Consider the following 7128-nt stretch of genomic DNA (forward strand, 5'->3'; position numbering starts at 1 on the left):
TAAGGCAGGAATCCTTCAGCAAAGCCGGACGGAAAGCAAGTGATGTGAAGCCTAGCAGTCCTCCAGGGAGAAACTGCTCATTTCTAGTAGTTCTCCTGAAATGCATTTGATGTGGAGGTAACACTTCTGACTTTGCAGACAAGGAGAGTACACCCCATGCCTCCCCACCATGCCATTTAATCCAAAGGAAACCCCATACATTGTCTTTCCATTGCAGGGATGGGAGATGGGGTCACGTTAGTCCCTAGGCAGAAAAGCTATGAACATAGGCACTAACAGGAGCCACCCGGGAGAAACAGGCTCTCTTACGGAGCTGCTGTAGGAAATGGAGATGGATTTCTTGACACCTGTGCGTGTGCATGCACTTGTAAAGTATCAGTCATGTCATGCTAACAGAGCTTTTATTTAAAGAGCAGTTCCTGGAGTTTTAATACACAAGGCTACATGGAGCAAAACAATGTATTTATATTTTATGCAAATCTACTATTCATCCTTCAACCCAGAAGAGGAAGAGCCGGGAAGTGGAACTTGTTTTCTGGCTGGCCCTGATCAGTGGTGACATGGTACCGCTGGATGAAGGTGAACAGCTTCCCCTGAGCAGATCCTTCCCTGCGCGCGGTGGCACTGAGCACACGGGATGAAGCACGCTGTGTCACACCCCGAGTAATGCCAAATGCTTTCTGTACATTCCTTGTTCCATGGGAACACGAGAGTCTGCCACTAGGACTGTGGGTGGGAACAGAAAAACAAATGATACGAGCCTTTTCCAAGGTAGTGTAAACGTTATGAAACCTTTCATGCAACCTGTGCTGAAGTACAGCAGACGAGTGAGAAATGAACACTTAATCTAAGACTTCCTCTGCCTTTACTGTACCACAGATGGAGGCTGGTTTTCTGCCTCTTTACCTCCTCAAATAGTCCAATATGGTCTTAGAGTACGTCTGACCTGAAATAGCCATATTCTCCCATTTCTACTTAACATGGTTTTATTCCTTCATCTATGGGGTACAGTTTTCATGTTCTCTAACACTACGTGGTTGGAAAGCTTTCCTACAATTTCCACTAGGTTACACGTATTTAAGCGAACAATCTCCTCAACAGCTGAGTAACCAACACCTACGGCACTGCATTCTCCCATGCTGGCTGGCTGGCTCTACATGCCCTGAGGAAAAACACCCAAACCAAGTATTTATTTTAGGATGACACTAGTACATTAGAAACAGGAAAGGATAATGAGAAACCCTGCCAACGAGAGGCTTTTTCTACCCCAAAATTTTGCCCAGCAAGCCTGGGTCTCTGGGTCCGTGCAGAACAGCAAGTGCAGCTCCACCGCCGCGGCTCTGCTATCACTGGTAATATTCCATGCAAATAGATTTCCTTGCTTTGGTCACAGCAGTCTATTAATTCAGCCCGCTTGTCTGGTACATCTTTATCCTCTGCAGGTTAATCCTGCCAAATTCCGTTGCTGTAGTACATGTCACACAGCATATAATATCCAACAATGCAATTTTGCTAATCCTGTTTTATCAGCTTTGTTGCCCTGTCTGGTCAATCCAATAGCGAAAAAACGCACAGAAGGTTTTTGCCAAGATCTCCCTCTCTTTTCGCCCTCCCCCCCCAACTTTGTGTGGTTTCAATTAAATGGTTTGAGAGCAGAACACAGTGTTTGGATATCTGCCAATGTCCTTCAGACGCAGAATGTCAAGGCACTTAATTATATAGGTCTCCAAACTCTTTCAGATGCCCCACCTACCCAGTCAGCTGAATTTACTGAAGGCAAGTGTAAAAAATCAGCTCAAATCTCTTTTTAAAACACTCTCCACGCATTAAGGACTTGAAGATGGCTGAATAGCGATATATTTATCGCCCATTATCTTACTAAAAGATTAAACAAATGAGTAAAGACTGTCTCATTAACAGTTCTTTGTTGTCTTGTTTACTGTTTAGTGGACTCATTAACATTAATTATTAGAAGAGGAACATCAATTATTGCAATAACCTTTGTCAAGCCTAGTAAACTGACTGCTAAACAGCCAGCGGATCCGTGTTCATCCGGCAGGATTTGCATGCACAAAGAGAGGGATGAGAAAGGACGGCGGCCACGCCGGCTGCAGCTCGGAGGCAGCTCCGGCACCAGCAGGACACGCTGCCCCAGACCTCGAGGAAGAAAATAAAAGGCCAAGTCAATCTGAAGCTTAACTCCGCCAGACCCAGCGACAGGGGGTGAGATGGGAACAAAGGCATCCCCCCTTCCCCTCGCGCTCACCGCGCTGTGTTTATTACACCGGTTGTTTTAACGCGGGGAATGGCCCTTCCTCTGTACGCGTGTATCAACCCATCACGGGCTGCACCATCGCTTTCGGGATTCTCCGCAAACACGCTGCCAGAGCCGAGTGCTTTGCTGCCTCCAGTGAGGGGCATTTTCAGGCCCTTACGAGAGGTATGATGGCTGGGGCCTCCCCACTGGTTTCTTTTTCCTTCCAAGAAAACCAACCCCAGGTGGGGATCTCCTCTGTCTGAGCAAAGATTCAGCATTTTATCAATATTTCAAGTACTCCATATACTTCAGCAGCTCTGGCAGGAGTTAAATAGCAGCAGTAGTGCATCTATTATTTAAAATGCTGCCAGGAAGAGGGCTGAGTCACTAAGCTGGATCCATCACCTTTAACTCTGTTTCTCATCCTAAATGCAAGCACCAGCCTGTGCTGAAGAATGAAACGAGCCTTTTAGGAAGGACCCCGAGCCAAATCCATGGCTTGTAAGGCTGTATTTATGCACAAACAGAAACAAGGGCAGCTAAGCACTGCACCTCTTGCAGATGCTTCCACAACTACATGCTGTGAGCTGCTGAAAGAATACACGGAGCGCTCCTTACACCAGCCAGGTTTTAAAAGAATAAAAAAAACAAAAACAACTCATAATATCTGGAAAGCTGGCTTGTGACAGACACCCCATGCACAGCGTAACCAGGAGCCTTCCTCCTCAGCCCACCAGCATGGGCCCACCAACCTCAGCATCCCACTCGCCGCCCCTCACAGCGCATCGCCTTGGCGTGGGTCTCCATGCTCATAAAAACTTGCAACAATTAAGCTGTTTGCTAAATTAGTGATTCTGCCCCTACAGCCTCCTGGCCGGAGAGAGGTCCACAGAGATGGCGTAGCCTGTTACCTTGGCAGGAATTGTGCTGACAGGACAGTCCATCCGTCTCGGCGTCTTTAGACAGCTGTGCTTACCTAGCAGAATGTAAACATCTTTGAACTTTGCTTACTGGATAAAAGGAAGCATTAGTTTCCTATTGCATTTCCTCCTGCAAGATCAATCATACACGCAGGCTAGACACAGCATCCCTATGTTTGTAATTAATCTCGTAAAGGAAGAATATCTCCCCTCCATCGATTGCTATATTTGTATGCAGTCTTCCTGCGAGAGAGAGAGACAGAGAGGAAGAAGAAAATAAAGGCTGGTAGCAGAATAATAATCAGCCGATCCCCTAATTAAGGCTGGTATGTGCTATACAGAGCGAGATGCTTTTGTAGCCAGCTGATTCTTTGCTGGAAAAACCACCTTGTACTGGGTGTTGATCATTGACACTGAGGACTTCAGGACAGTTTTTAGATGTCCCAATAATACAGCTGCTTTACTGGTTCTTACTGAGTGTCGCTGCCTGCAGACACCAAAACTTAACACCATGCCGTCTGCACACCGACCTGCCTGCACACCAACAGCTGCACAAGAAATACACATCGTTCACATTTCCTGTAGTGGATATGGAAACGTTTAAAATCCAGACTAAGAAGACATTTGTTAAATAAGCAAAACCAACAAAAAAACACACCGCGACATGCTAGATTCACCTACTTCATGAAGAGTAATTTCTTCTCCCCCCCGAGGTCCTGCAGGTGCGTGTACAGTTACTGCACTTCTGAGGACGACGGGCTCAAACCAGCAGGCAGGGGGACTCGATGCGGAGCACTCACAGAAATGAGGAAGCAAGTGCTCTTCAGCAGCTCCTAGGCTCCAGCTCTGACCTGCCACTGTTTCCGATCTACCCGTTTCATTGCACTAAACGCGCCGAGTTCACTGACATTTACATTGGGCCAGCATACTCTTTGTAATGAGAAAATAAATAGTCTCTGAGACTCAGAGCGAATGTACCGTTCCGGTAGGTGCTGCATTAGTTTAGGGTGTTGCTGCCTGTTTTGATTTAAAGGAATAATACATAGATTTGCTTGCTGAATGCAATACTTGGACAAGCCAGAGCCGTTCCCCTCTAATCCTGGTAGCAGCAGGACAGGGCTGTTACAATTCATCGCAGAGCTCACCCCGTGGTACCTCACACATCCTCTCTTACCGGCTGGGAGACTGGGGTCTAGTGCCTCAAAAACCAAATACTGAGGAGTATTTAACCGTACTTCTCTGAGAAAACAACCACCACCACCACCAGATGTTTTAGGAAACTGATTTACACAACAAGGAGCAGCACTTCAAAACAGAAGGTGGGGCTGGTATTATTTGCCCCAGCACCAACACTACGTCCACACCAGCATCACGCTGTTGGAGCAGGCAGCGGTGTGGTCCTTGCTGAATGCTCTGCTGTGGTCTGGCCCCGTGGGGGACACAGGCTGAGAGCTTTTGTTTTGCACTGCTCCTTTTTAATTTGAACAGCTTTTAGCTCTGGAAAAATTAGTGTTGCCTCAAAGGAAACAGATCTCGGATATGCACAAAATGCTTAAGTGCACCCTTTTCTTTCAGAGTACTTAAATAATGCAGCCTCCACTTAGATATAGGCACAATTTTCATAAATAATTGGATACTAACCCCTCAATTTCAGAAACTCTTTGTTGGAAAACACTCACATCTACACGGTAATGAGCTGGCTTTCATCTCGGAAATCTATGGCCCATTACAAGATTGCCTGCTCATTGTTTAGAGGAATTACCAGCAAAACCAAGTGACAAATCACCAGCCTCAGTCTTTCCGCCTCTATTCACCAGCTCCCCGCGTGGCCAGCACCTACCCCAAAAGAGGGATGCTTTGGGAAGAGCATTTGTGTGCCCTTACCTCTTGCTCCCAGCGCTGAGGTGTGGTGGAAGGGCAGGGATTCACCCCAGCGCATGGAGAGCTGTCAAGCCCTCATGGGATGAGCAGAAGCTCACGTGCCTGCATTGCTCATGGGGTGCCTCCTCTCTTGCTCCTCCTGGCTCGGGGGCTTTACACTGAAAATCCTGGAGGGGAAGCGTAAAGGTGCAGCGATGCATCAAGGAGCATCCCTCCCCTCCCCTCCCCTCCCCTCCCCTCCCATCTTCTGTCACCCCGGTGCTGCTGAGCATCTTCCTCACTGGTGGAGGATGGAGCTGCTCCCCCTGTCTCCTGCTGAGCTCAGCCGCTGGGCTTTGATGGTCCAGGGTGAAAAGAAATCGGAATTGTTCCCTTTCTGCCACCCTCTCTCAAAAGATGCCGTTTGCAAACACTGATTGCTACAACTGAGGTGCTGGTCAAGTGTTGGATACGGTGCAGTGAAGACACAGTCTGATACAAGATACAACCACAGTGAGTATTCAACCAAAGCAAAAACGGGGCTGGGCACGGGGTGTTACCCTACACTTTCTCTCTGTTTATACGGGGACTTCGAGACACTTGGCTGGCTTAGCAGCTTTGATGCCTCTCCAGTTGCCCTCAGGCTACGAATCTCAGATGATGAGATTTTCCTGTGGCATTTGACTTTTCTGGCTGAAACCCAGAGAGCTCAGAGGAGCCGAGAGAATGGAGGTGAAAGTAACCCATTAAAATTGATAATAAACTCACTGTGCATTCCTTGTAAAACTTGTGTAGAGCGAAAAAAAAAAGGGAATTTTCCTATTTGCATTTCCTCCATATCCTTGTGACCACCACTGGCCTTTGCTGCTATGTGCACTGCTCTCAAGTCTGAACTACCAAGAAAAAAGCAAACCACTCTTCAGGCTGCAATAACTTTTCAACCCTGACGACTGAGAAGAGGTCACCATCTCCTCATCTCTCTGCCTTAATAAAACTGAAGACTAATATTCATGTTGGTTCCTGCCTTCTGCCGCAGCCACATGTCACAGGTACCTTCAGCTCTTGCCCACCGTGCCTTTTATGGCCAAATCGTAGCTGGGGATAGGGAGAGCTAACACGACAGCCTAAAAGCCCAGGGGAACCGGAGATCCAAAGCTGCAGGAACGCGGGATTTTCTTCATTGGTGTGGTGTGGCAGAAGAACAAGGGGGAGAGAAACTGAAAACAGATGAATGTGGAGGAGCCAATACTGCATTTAGCTGGGGCTTCAGATGCATCGTGTTGTCCTTTCTGATACTGAACTCCGCAGTATTTCTGAAGCATCAAACAGAACGAGAATCACAAGGAACGTGAAAGCACAGACTGACGCTTTACAAACCTGTAGCCAAAATGCCAACCCTCCACCCCAGGTGGAGATGCAGTCACTGCGAGGTGGTGCACTGGCTTCTGCCTCCAAAACCCACTCTGCGCACGCGCTGTGCGGGGACAGGCTTTTAACCACGTGCACACAGCACTGCACGTGTGAACTTGAGCATCTCTGGCAAACCCCTGCAAGCGGTTGGTTTTTTGTTCAGGTTCACACAAACACTGCTGTAAGGGCATTTGGTGCCTCTCCCAAGGAAAGGTTCTGCTGCAGCCCTCAGCGGATGGGAAGGATTCACCCAGTGCAGGACAGGACCTCGGAGGTCAGGATGCAGGTGCACCGGCAGAGTTCAGCAGGCAAGGTTTGCACGATATACTATTTCTTCCTCCAGCCAGGGTGACCATGAGAGCAAGAGAAGAACAATGTGTATGCATCAAAAAACATAAATGAGAAAATTTCAGGCCTGTGACCTTACAAAGCTTTTGGTATTTTTTGCAATGGAGGGTTTGACATGGTTGATGTAGTAGAGCCTTACGTGGACAAAAGGGTGAGAAGCATGATCCTTACACTTATAAATCAAAATACACTGAGGTCAGAAATAAAGCAAAATTGACCAGGGTCTGATAGTGCTTCTCCTTAGGAGAAAAAAACAAAAAGAAAGAAAGAAAGAAAGAAAGAAGCCACGCTTCTCCAAATTCTATCTGCTATCTGTTATGCTTCTTTCACAAA

General features: G+C 47.4%; 1 long non-coding RNA gene across 1 annotated transcript; it reads right to left on the bottom strand.

The window, feature by feature from the left end:
* Positions 1 to 384: 384 nt before the first annotated feature.
* Positions 385 to 6741, bottom strand: LOC118161649. The gene is made up of 2 exons (XR_004748118.1): positions 6415 to 6741; positions 385 to 726 (listed from the first exon to the last, which is right to left on the bottom strand). It is a non-coding gene; the product is annotated as an uncharacterized LOC118161649 (long non-coding RNA).
* Between the last annotated feature and the right edge of the window lie 387 nt (positions 6742 to 7128).

The sequence above is a fragment of the Oxyura jamaicensis genome, chromosome 2, assembly GCF_011077185.1.
Source record: "Oxyura jamaicensis isolate SHBP4307 breed ruddy duck chromosome 2, BPBGC_Ojam_1.0, whole genome shotgun sequence".
In the NCBI taxonomy this organism is placed as follows: Eukaryota; Metazoa; Chordata; class Aves; order Anseriformes; family Anatidae; genus Oxyura; species Oxyura jamaicensis.